A 12,317-nucleotide genomic window follows, 5' to 3' on the forward strand; every position below is an offset into this window, starting at 1 on the left:
TTACTCAGTTTAGAAAGCTTCTGCCAAGTAGTACAGCTGAATTTTTGTATGTGTCTGTCTGTAGGGATTATAAAGAAAATGTATTTGGCCTGACCAGGCAGTGGTGTAGTGGACTGGGATGCAGAGGTCACCGGTGAAATCCCAAGGTCACCGGTGTGAGCACAGGATCACCAACTTGAGCGCAGGCTCGCTGGCTTGAGTGTGGGATCATAGACATGACCCCATGGTCTCTGGTTTGAGCCCAAGGTCACTGGCTTGAGCAAGGGGTCATTCACTCTGCTTCACCACCCCCGTCCCCCAGGCACAGAAGAGAAAGCAATCAAACAACTAAGGTGCTGCAGTGAAGAATTGATGCTTCTCATCTCTCCCTTTCTGTTTGTCCCTATCTGTCGCTCTCTCTGTCTCTGTCAAAAAAAAAATGTATTTGATAATTTGATGGTAAATAAGCTTAAAAAAAGAAACAAAACGAGGCATTTGGAGTTAGTTGACTTGAAGGAATAAGGAGGAAGACACTGGCAAAAATCTTTTAAAGAAAGCGTTGTGTCACTAAAACATCTTAGAATGCTTCTCCAATTCAAGGATATCTGGTCTGGGCCCATTTGGTCAGCCTTAGCTCAGAGTAAGACCTGCTGATCTATAACACTTCCTTCTTGGAGGGTGGGTCCCTGTGGGAATGAAAGCTGTTACCCTGAGTCAGGATTGCACTCCAGCGACGCAGCTCAACCTGTCTGGCCCTCACTGTCTTTCCCTTTTTGTTTTTGTTTTATAGGGTAGTATTCTTAATTTGTCTGAAGTTTTGTATTAGGTGCTTAATCTGTGCAAACAAACATATTAAATATTTGGACATTTGAGGGTTTAAAAAATATTTGCTCCTAAGTCATACAGGTTTTCTGGGGGATTATTGGGTTGGGTTATTATTTTTTTAATGGTTAGCTTTCTGTTTGTCAATTACAGTTGAAATTAAATACATATTATATTAGTTCCAGGAGCACAGCATAGTGGTTAGACATTTATATAATTAACAAGTACTAATACCCCCATAAGTCTAGTACCCAGTGACACCATTCATCAATGGTTCTCAAACTTTTTGAAGTCAGAGTACATTTAAAATCTTACAAATAATTGTAGGCACACTATATACAAATTTCTGAGAAATATGTTAGAATAATAAGTCAAATATTAAAGGAAAGAATACTAAGTCCAAGTGTGCTTTTAGGTAATTAAAATAAATACCACAAAATTAAATTTATTCTGACATTAAAAAACATTTTTATGTTACTTTTTTTGAGTTATGCTTTTTGGAATTTGTAAAAAAAGGAGGGTTAAAATATAAAAAAGTTATCTTTTTATATACATAAATACATTCTTAGTAAGATTTAGTAAATTCAGCAGGTTCTGGTATAAATGTGTTAAGTTTTTTCATTCTTGTGTTTATGAGAAACATGAGCATGATGTGTCCTAGCGATTTCTTCAATGTTTGGGCATATATTTGAAAGGCAAACTCTCATCTCCTCGTCAATACATTGAAGAATTCCTCTCTTTTTACTCTTGTGTTGAATGCAGAAAACCCCCACCATACATATTATCTTAACTTTACACCAAACAAAGGATAGAAGAAACTTGCCTCCAGTCTTTCTGGGGAACATGGGAGGTAGTGTAAATAATTCAACACCACAGCTTAACAGCCTTTTGCAACCTAATCAGGCAAGTGAGGTGGGAGGGTTGGGCAGACCGTCAGTTTACAGCCAATTCCTCTTACCTCTGTCCCCCAAAAATCTAAACTGCAAAATCCCTGTTGGATTTTTGTTCCCCAACAGGCACATATTTCTCTGGAATACCATAGGGTGCACCTGGAAATCTTCTAGGGCGCACCAGTGTGCCCTGGTACACACTTTGAGAACCACTGCCATACATAGTTGTTATAATATTATTTGACTATATTCTTGATGCACTACTTTACATCCCTTGTGACTATTTTGTACCTGCCAATGCGTACTTCTCAATCCTTTCACCTTTTCTACCCAGCCACCCAAACCCCCTTCCATCTGGCAACCATCAGTTTGTTCTCTGTATCTGAGTCTTTTTCTGTTTTGTTTGCTCATTTATTTTGTTTCTTTAATTCCCCATATAAGTGAAATCATATGGTATTTATCTTTCTGTCTCGTGTATTCATTTAGCGTAATACTTTCTAAACCATTCATGTTGTCACGGCGGAAAGATTTCTTTTTTTAATGGCTAAGTAATATTGCATTGCGTATATGTACCACATCTTTATCCACTTATCCATTGACACACACTTGTGTTGCTTCCATATCTTGGTTATTGTAAATAATATACTGCAGTGAACATGAAGACGCATATTTCTTTTTGAATTAGTGTTTTGGATTTATTTGGATAAACACCCAGAAGTGGAATTGCTGGGTCATAAAGTAGTGCAGTTTTTAATTTTCTGAGAAAACTCCATACTGTTTCCATAGCAGCTGCACCAATTTGCAATCCCCCTTACAGTATATAAGGGTTCCCTTTTCTCCACATCCTCACCTACTCTTGTGTTTGTGGACCTATCGATGACAGTTGTTCTGACAGGTGTGAGGTGATAGCTCATTGCATGCTTTTTTTGTTTGTTTTATTTTGTAGTAAAAAAAGTAAGGACTCTAGGCGCCGTGCCTAGAGTCACAGGTAGCTCATGCTCAAAGACCTGGCTCCCTTGGCTTCCAGGGGATGGGCACTATAGGGAAAAAATCATTAATTATGGTGATTAATAAAGTTAGGGTCTTGGTGTTTACTGATTGGTTGGGTATTTGATCATTGCATCTGGGATTGTTCCGCTTTCCTGGGTCTGGAGCTAAAACACAACTGTGGCCAAGATACTATGTTTAACTCAGTCTCTGTAGTCAGTAGACATAGTCAATAGACCTTGTTCCTAAAATGACTGAATACTGACCAGGATCTCATTGTCCTGAGGGCTTAATGATTAAGCGATGCAGAGGGAGATGGGTGAGTGGGAGCACTGGGTGAAGCCAGTGTGAGTCAAAGGCCAGGTTAAAGAAAATAAGGTGTTTGCATATCATTGTGGTTTTAGTTTGCATTTTTCAGATGATTAGTAACATTAACCGTTTTTTCATATGTCTCTTGATGATCTGTATGTCCTTCTGGAGAAATGTCTATTCAGGTACCTTGCTCATTTTTAATTGAATTGTTTGGTATTTTTCTGTTAAGTTATAGTAGTTCTTTATGAATTTTGAATATTAACCCCTAATTAGGTGTATCACTGGCAAATAGCTTCTCCCATTCAGTAGGTTGCCTTTTTGGGTTGTTGATGGTTTCCTTTGCTGTGCAAACACCTTTTAGTTTGATGTAGTCCCATTTGTTTATTTTCCCTTTTGTTTCCCCTGAGGAGATAGTCCAAAAGGATATTACTAAGAGCAGTGTCAGAGGGTTTACTGTCTATCTTTTCTTCTAGGAATTTTGTGATTTCAAGTCTTACACGTAAGTCTATAATCCATTCTGAGTTATTTTTATATATCATGTAAGAAAGTAGGTTTTTTTGCATGTGTCTGTCCAGTTTTCTCGTCACCATTTATTTAAGAAATGGTCTTAACCTCATTGTATATTCTTGCCTCCTTTGTCATAGATTAATTGGCTATATAAGTGTGAGTTTGTTTCCAGGCTCTGTGTTCTTTCCATTGATCGGTGTGTCTGTTTTTATGCCAGTACCATGCTGTTACGATTACTATAGCCTTGTAGTATAGTTTGGTATCAGGTAGTTGATACCTCCAACTATGTTCTTCTTTCTCCAAATTGCTGTGGCTATTCAGATTTGTGTGTGTGGGGGGTGCGAGTTCCACATAAATTTTTGGATTATTTGTTCTAGTTCTGTGAAAAATGCCATTAATATTTTGCTAGGGACTACATTGAATCTATAGATTGCTTTGGATAGTCTCAAGTTGTCTTAAAATCATCTTAATTATTTATTAGTGGTACTATGTCGGATTTTTTTTTTTGAGAATGTAATTGCAGAGTGGATGTTAAACTGCTTTGAAAGATTTGAATTGCAAGCTAATATCGAGCCTTGTCCCAACTGCTCTAATGTCCTGGACCTAGAAAGCTGTGTAAATACAAAAACTGAGTTTGAACTGAAGCTGAAATTTTTACATCAAAGAAGCAGAACAGCAATATACATAATTAGAAACTGTTATTTGGGTATAAGAAAGAGTATGTTCACAGGAAATGGCCTAATTTGTATCATGTTCATGAGATATTCACAAATATTTCAAAGTTGTGATCAGCATTCCACTTTGAGTATTTCTTCTGGGATGTTTATTCCTTTGGATTATAATCTGCCATTTTGAATTTCTTTGTTAAATATCCTGCAAGTTTATTAATGTTTGCAAATTTGGGGAAAATTTATTAACCTAATAGACCTCTTCCAATTCTTAAGGTGCAGTCATGCTTTTGAAAATCTGTTTTTCTGAGGACAAATTCATTGGCAGGGCAAGGCATTCCCATTTTAAGGCATGTGAGGGATCTCTTTTTGTGTGTGTTGGGAATAGACTATGGGGAATATAAGTTTTTTGACGGGGTAAAAGAGGATATCCATCAGGTAGTAAACTTGATTTTCAAAAATCTTGATACTATTTCATGTAAATTTAGAGTAAAGCTTCTTTGGTAGGAAAATGTTAGAAACTGATGATCTCCAAATCACTCAGCCGTTTATAGCCATATACTCTATAGATATTTACAGAAGGGCCAATTGTTTGTATGCCAGTATCTCACCTACTTTTCCTTTTAAATGGCTGCCAGAACTTGTTTATCTTTAGAATTTTCTTTACTAATTAAACAGTTTAATGAACATAGTATTTAAAAGACTAAAATACTTAATGAGAAAACTTAGTGAATAGATCATTAACCTGCAGTTTCAGATTCATATGGAGCCTAAAGAATATCTGAAATATTTCCCATAAACTGCTCATTCAAAAGCTAACCTTGGTGTTAAAAAAAAGAGAGAGAGAAAGAAAGAAAAGAAAGAAAGAAAAAGCTAACCTTTGGGAAGATCAGTGTTGCCCTCTAACGTTTTCAGCTAACTGAAGAAATAAACTTGAGAACTATGTTACTAGAGCTAATAAAAGGTTGTATATTGTCTCATCACATTGGAGCAAAACATTGGCTGTATAGGTGGTTATAGGTGTAGTTTGTTTATCTGAAGATATTTCATGTGAAACCAGAGTAAAGAGGTGAAATCTTATGCCTACTGTTTGGAGCTATCACTACTGTCCACATACTGAAGCAAATTTTGATCAGAAGTTTCATTCTGTACTCTTCAAATAGTAAATTCTTTCTCAATTTTACCCAAGGAAAATAATTTTAAGATAAAGTTATAAGAAAGAGAGTATGTCAGAATTACTAGTAACTTTTAAAGATAGATAGAAGATACAACTTCTGAGATCATGGCCTGATACTTTTTGAGTTCACACAATAACAAAATGAAAAGATGGAGGTAGGATGGAATGAAACCAAGTTGGGCTTTTGAAAAAAATGAGCTGGGAGCCTAGAGACCTGACTTCTAATTTTAACCTGATTGCTAACTAGTGACCGTGAACACTTAATGAGCCTGAATCTCAGGCTCCTCAACATCAGTGCTTTATCAGCAGGTCTTTAAAGTCCCTTTCAAATTCTGTGATTCTCTATGCTGCATAGCAAATTATCCTAAAGCTTAGTGACTTAAAGTAGCAACCATTGTGTTATATCTTGCAATTTTGCGCAGAGATTCAGCCAGGGCTCAGCCTAGTAGTGTTCAAATCTTAGATGGTCTTGTCCAAGACAGCTTATATCATGTTGATCTGACCTTGGCAGGGATTTCTGGAAGGCTAGGCTCAATTGGGACTGTTCATCAGAGTAACTACATGTAGCCTCTTCAGCATGGTGGCCTCAGGGTAGTGGGACTTAGTAGATGGCAACTAGGCTCAGAGATTAGTGTCTCAGTGGGCAAGACAGAAGCTGCAAGGTCTCTTATGGCTTAGCCTTTCAAGTCACAAGCACTGTTTCCACCCTACTCTAATAGAGGACACCATACAAGCCTGTCTAGATTCAAGGGGACATAGTCTCCACCACCTAACAAGAGGAGTTTCAAAGAACTGACGGCCATATTTTAAAGTTGCTGTAATTCCATTCCCATGTATGGTAAAGTGTTCAACTGTGGTAAATTTTGCTGTTTTAAATTTAGCTTTCCTGTACGCTTGACAAGATGGAAAAATCATCCTTATGCCCTAGCAGAGAGTGCTGATGACCAGAATTAACCTGTTTGCAGTTCCTTCTTTCTTCCCCATTCTCCTGTCATTTTGCTTATTCATTTGATTTTTTTAAAACTTGGATTGTAAAAACCTTTTACCAACAAGTTATATATTTTTTATTTATGTTGGAACGTCAGTGTTTGAACATTAATATTTAGTTTGTACATTTTTGCCTTCTAAAGCTTCAAATGAGAAGTACACTAGGTCACAAATGGTAACTAATAACATGTCACAACTGCATGAAGATTCATTCGCTGTCTCCTGACATGGTGAAACATTTTCATTTTTCTTTTTAAAAGAAAATTTTAATTTATTGTGTTAACATGGTTTCAAGTGTCCCACTCAATGTGACACCCTCAACCCCCCGCATCATGTCCCCCGGGCCCCATGCAAAGTCTCTTCCCTTCCCATTCCTCTCCCCTGCCCGCCACCGCCATCGCCACCGCCATCTCCCCTTCCCTCTGGGGCTTGCTGCCCTGTTGTCTGTACGTCAAACATTTTCTTTTCCTTGCTGTACTTTGCAGTGAAAAGTGTCTCAGTAAAGTTCCAGATATTATGGATTCATCGCATATAAATCCTTTAAAAGTATACTTCTGTCAAAAGACTTGATGACTACCATGTACACCACAACAATAAATGATATGGCACACTTTTATCTTTTAATTGAGAGCATACAAACCCACTTCCACCAAAATTGGTGGACAGTGAGAACCCAGTTCAAATATCAATATTTATTTCCTTTAAACACTTTATATTAAGAACTACCATGAGAACTTAATGAAAATGTTATATATTCTGAACTATTTATTTACTTATTTAAAGATTTTACTTATTCATTTTAGAGAGGGGAGAGAAAGAGCGAAAGAGAGTATACTCTGAACTATTTAAGATTAGTAAGCACTATATACAAATAAAAATTCTGTTCAAAAGTAAAACATAGCTCCAATAGAAATAAAAATTCCCTTTATTATTTTTTGTTTATTAACTGAGATGACAAATACAGTAGGAAAGGATTTTTATGATACAAAATTGTAAATGTCAGCAAAAATTTCTTTAAAAAAATCAAAACATCGAGACAGACAAAACTACTTACGAAAGAGAAATTCTCATTGCCTGCCAGCCTCTGTGTTCTCCTGTTGCCAATGTGACTATGGGAGAAAGTTTGCTGTGCAGAAACAGCCTATATCTCCAGGTCCGTCAACCACTGCTTCAGCGTTTTAATTTATTATTGTTATTTAATTAAGAATACTGATTACTTGAAAAGTAGAGCTTGAGAGCACTTTTTGCAGGCTTGACTTGGGGTGACAGGCACAGGGTGTTTCCAAGCTTCCCTTTCCGTAAGCGGCTGCATGGCGTGAAGCAGCAGAGACACTGGTGCTGTCCGCACTGGGCAGAGCCCCCAGGCAGCCACGAACACATCGTTTCAGCAGTCAGAAAAGAGAGAGTGGTTTGTGATTAAACAGCCAAACTGCCTGATTTGATGTGTCTTGTTTCCACAATTTTGAAGTTAAGTGAAATACCTTGAATTCATTTCACCTGGAGACCTGTACTTATCCTGCGAGTCAGGCTATATGTCATGAAGAAATTATTTAAACAAATATTATGCAAAGTGGTCAGAAAACTAAACACAAACACATATGTCTCTCCAAAGATTCTCAATCATTTCATAAAAGTCTAGGTGGTTTTTTTACTTTTGTTACAAGGAATGGGGAGACAGAGAGGGAGAAAGATGAGAAGCATCAACTCATAGTGGCATCACTTCAGTTGTTCATTGATTGCTTCTCATACGTACCTTGAACAGGGGGGTTCTAGCTGCACCAGTGACCCCTGGCTCAAGCCAGTGAACTTGGGGCTTTGAACCTGGGTCCTCAGTGTCCCAGGTCGATGCTCTATGCACTGTGCCACCACTGGTCACGCAAAAAGTCTAGGTGATTTTAACTATTGTTTTTATTAGCTATCATTTATAAGAAATGACATCTCTCTAGTTTATTCGAGCACAAGTTGAAATTTGGCTGGTATTCAGTGTTCTCATTAAATATACATTTCATCACTATAGAAATCTTTTGTTACCCAGGCCCATAAAGCTTAGTATTGTTGAAGCACAAAGCCATAAAAGTGGTGCACTTGGACACAGGACACCTTGACAGTAGGCAGTTTACCTTGTTATTTAACCAAAACAATTCTCACAAAAATATTATATTGTGTTATTTCATTTCATTATGTTTTATTTATTTTTAAGTGAGAGGAGGGGAGGCAGAGCCAGACTTGTGCATGAGCCCCAACCTGGATCTACCAGGCAAGCTCACTAGGGGGTGATACTTTGCCCATCTCCATTGCAAATGGAGCCATTTTTTAACACCTGAGGTGGAGGCCATGGAGCCATCCTCAGCACCCAGTGTCAGCTCACTCTGATTGAGCCATGGCTGCAGGAGGAGAGGAGAAGAGAGAGAGAGAGAGAGAGAGAGAGAGAGGGAGAGAGAGAAGCAAGAGAGGGAGAAGTGGATAAGCAGACAAGTGTCTCTCCTGTGAGCCCTGACCAGGAACTGAACCTGGGACTTCTACATGCCAGGTCGATGCTCTACATCTGAGCCAACTGTCCAGGTCCTCATTTCATTGTTTTATATGTAATAGTTTGGTTATCAACAAACATAAATATAAATATTGGCTCTGAAGGGAAAATTACAATGAGGATGTAATCTTAATCTCTTTCTCTAAATTAGCTTTGGAAATTGTGGAAACTATCATGCAACAAGAAATTGTCATGGTTTCTGACTTGTTTGGATGTTGATCTAGTTCTTTTGAGACTTCTCCAGGGAAAATAGTTACTGCTATATTTTTCTTGCTTACTCTCTGCAGATGCTGACATCATTAACACTGTTTTATTAAAAGTTTATCATGCCTGCTTTTTAAACTGGCTACCCTTCCTTGTCTGTCAGTAAATGTCTTTCCTTTAACAATGATAGATCTACAGACTGGCATAATTGTGTGTGTGTTTGTGTGTGTGCGTGTGTGTGTGTGTGTGTGTGTTTTGACAGAGACAGAGAGTCAGAGAGAGGGACAGACAGACAGGAAGGGAGAGAGATGAGAAGAATCAATTATTCATTGTGGAATCTTAGTTGTTCATTGATTGCTTTTTCATATGTGCTTTGACAGTGGGGGGGGGGGAGCTGCAGCAGAGAGAGTGACCCCTTGCTCAAGCCAGTAACCTTGGGCTTCAAGCCAGTGACCTTTGTGCTCAAGCCAGCGACCATGGGGTTATGTCTATGATCCCACACTCAAGCCAGTGACCCTGCGCTCAAGCTGGTGAGCGCACTCAAGCTGGTGACCTTGGGGTTTTGAACCAGAGTCCTCTGCGTCACAATTCAACATTTGATCCACTGTGCCACTGCCTGGTGAGGCTGGCATAATATATATTAATATTCTTACAAGGAGTAGGGAGCATTCTATAATTCAGGCTATTCAATAGCACATTTGTTTAATTGCATAAGTATTACATTGTCACTGGAAGAAAATGGGAATATACAGAGGAAGAAAAAAAAATAGCACCTGTTAACATTTTGGTTTATTTCATAAGTGAAATAAATACTTAACAGCCAATGTGGCACAAGCATCAACTAATCAGAATAGACGCTGGCCTTACACAACACATGCCAGCAGGCTGGACTCGGGCTTGGGCTGGATCCCTCTGAATGTTTTCCCATACAAACATGGATGTGCTGTACATTTTAAACAACTGGCTTTCTTACCTTGGCCTCTCAAAAGCATCTGGAAGGTTTCATAGTTGATTGTACCAACTTAAATTTTATGTATAAGAAATAAAAGTTGAGACCACAGAATTAAGAAATAAAGTTATTTACTTGTTTATGAATTTACTTTTGACTTAGCTTGTTAAATATAGTAGTAAAAGATTTTTTTATAGTAAATGTAAAATTATAGGTACATCTTTTAAAAGCAGAGCACATCTTAAGAAGTGTAGCCTTACAGATTATTTTTATCCTGCTCTCTCGCACTGGGCTTTCCCATTTGAAGTCAGTGAAAGTCTGGTTCTCACCTCCTTCCAAGCTCCTTGCCCTGATCCAGTTGCAGAGAAGAGAAAAAAGAATTCAGGAATCAACATATATAAAGTTTTTCAAAAATAATTTATGAGAGGCATGTTGATGCCATTAATAACAACTAAATGTGAAATTGGGGCCCATGGAAGAAGCACACGATTTAAACAGTTGAGGTATTACTCTAACTCTGCACATGATTACAAATTAAGAGAAATACAATATCATTATCATTCTGGATTTAGAAGATTAACCTCTTACAGCATTAAAGCATGAAAGTTATAATTAAGGTGTGCCTTCATGGATGCCTTAGAAGTTATACCAGGGGTAGTCAACCTTTTTATACCTACCACCCACTTTTGTATCTCTGTTAGTAGTAAAATTTTCTAACTGCCCACCGGTTCCACAGTAATGGTGATTTATAAAGTAGGAAAGTAACTTTACATTATAAAATTTATAAAGCAGTTACAGCAAGTTAAAGCATATAATAATAATTACTTACCAAGTACTTAATGTTGAATTTTTGCTAAGTTTGGCAGAATAAATCTTTATAAAAAAACTTACTATAGTTAAATCTATCTTTTTATTTATACTTTGGTTGCTCCACTACCACCCACCATGAAAGCTGGAACGCCCACTAGTGGGTGGTAGGGACCAGGTTGACTACCACTGAGTTACACGAATTCATTCGATTACTTTGAGTCATTTGTTATTTTGGTTACAGGTGAGTACCAGCATCATAGTCCCCTCTGTGAAATGAGGGGTTTAGACTAAAATCTATCCAAGATTCCTCCCAGCTTGCTGATACCATAATTGTATATTAATAGCTGCTATAATGAAGCTGCCAGTGTTTGGTTTACACTTTAGATTTTCAAAAGCTTTTCAGAACTCTCCATGTAATAATTTCAGAAAGTTCACCAGTCTTATGGGAAGGTTGATGGATGCCAAATGGCAAGTATATGAGTTGTAGTTTGGTGAGCCAGAGGAAGGCTGCTCTAGGTGTCTGGAAACCCAAGGTTTGTCACAGCCTCTGAAGGTGGGCCAAGAAGTATGGGGAAAGAGGAGGGTGGGGTGTTGCTGGTGGTTATTGCCTGGGAGGGAATACCTGTTAGATCATAGATTTGGCCCAGTGAAGATTACCTTTCTGTCATATTTTCATATACCATCATGTCTGACCAAAGAATCTAGGCCACAAATCTATGCAATTGCATGTTTTGATTATATCTCCATTCTTTTTACTGTGATAGGAAATATTGAAATTGGTATATTCTTTATGGCCTTATTTTTGTACTTGTTGCTGTAGTTCACTGAAAGCTTACCAAGATTAGAGGCTACGATGAGAAGGGGCATCCACACGAGTCAGAATACCTAGTGCAGTCCTGTGTCTCCCCCACACTAGCTGCTGATTGATAATTGTCTTTTGTATTTCACCAAATCATGGACAGATGTTAAATTTTAATTATGGTTGCTAAAAATATGGTATTCTATCACCCCAAAGTCTTATTTCTTTTTGTTTGTTTAGTGAGTAATTGTATTAGTCTCTACTTGTATGACTGCCAGGGCTAGGTGCTTACTAAGAGGGGAAATTCTGACATCCTCAGCTCCTCCTGGATGGGTTGATCCTTCCGACCCCAGGTCTCTCCACGATAATCTTAAAGTTACTGTATCTCTTCTTCTGATCAGGATGCCATCAGTTTGAGTGTGCTTGTTGTGTACACATACATATGCATGCATACCTTTGACAGAGATGACAAAAGATGCAGAACTCCCATCACTCTGCCTCCCCTGGCTTTATCACACACTGCCACGACAGGCATTTCAGATTCTGGTCCTTTCCTGGCTCTTTAAACCACGTTTACCTAAGACAGTTAAGGTCATTTTTTTTGTATATGTCTGTTGGTACCTTTGAAGGGCTAATGTTTTTTATTTATTTGATTGTTACTACTGTTAATCATCACAGAAATCTTATTACTGCTCA

The 12,317-nt window shown here is 37.9% G+C and overlaps 1 protein-coding gene across 3 annotated transcripts in view; it reads left to right on the forward strand.

Moving 5' to 3' along the window:
• Positions 1 to 12,317, forward strand: part of ANO6 (anoctamin 6) — a 215,313-nt gene that overhangs the window by 26,525 nt on the left and 176,471 nt on the right. Inside the window, exons 1-2 of one of the 3 annotated variants that reach the window (XM_066369017.1) lie at positions 3,161 to 3,172; positions 3,464 to 3,489. The exons of the other annotated variants lie outside the window; for them this stretch is intronic. The gene's annotated coding sequence lies outside the window, so the exon portion shown is untranslated. Of the gene's footprint in view, positions 1 to 3,160; positions 3,173 to 3,463; positions 3,490 to 12,317 lie in introns of those variants that run through there. 3 annotated transcript variants of the gene reach the window in all.

This window comes from Saccopteryx leptura, chromosome 2 (genome assembly GCF_036850995.1).
Source record: "Saccopteryx leptura isolate mSacLep1 chromosome 2, mSacLep1_pri_phased_curated, whole genome shotgun sequence".
NCBI lineage: Eukaryota > Metazoa > Chordata > Mammalia > Chiroptera > Emballonuridae > Saccopteryx > Saccopteryx leptura.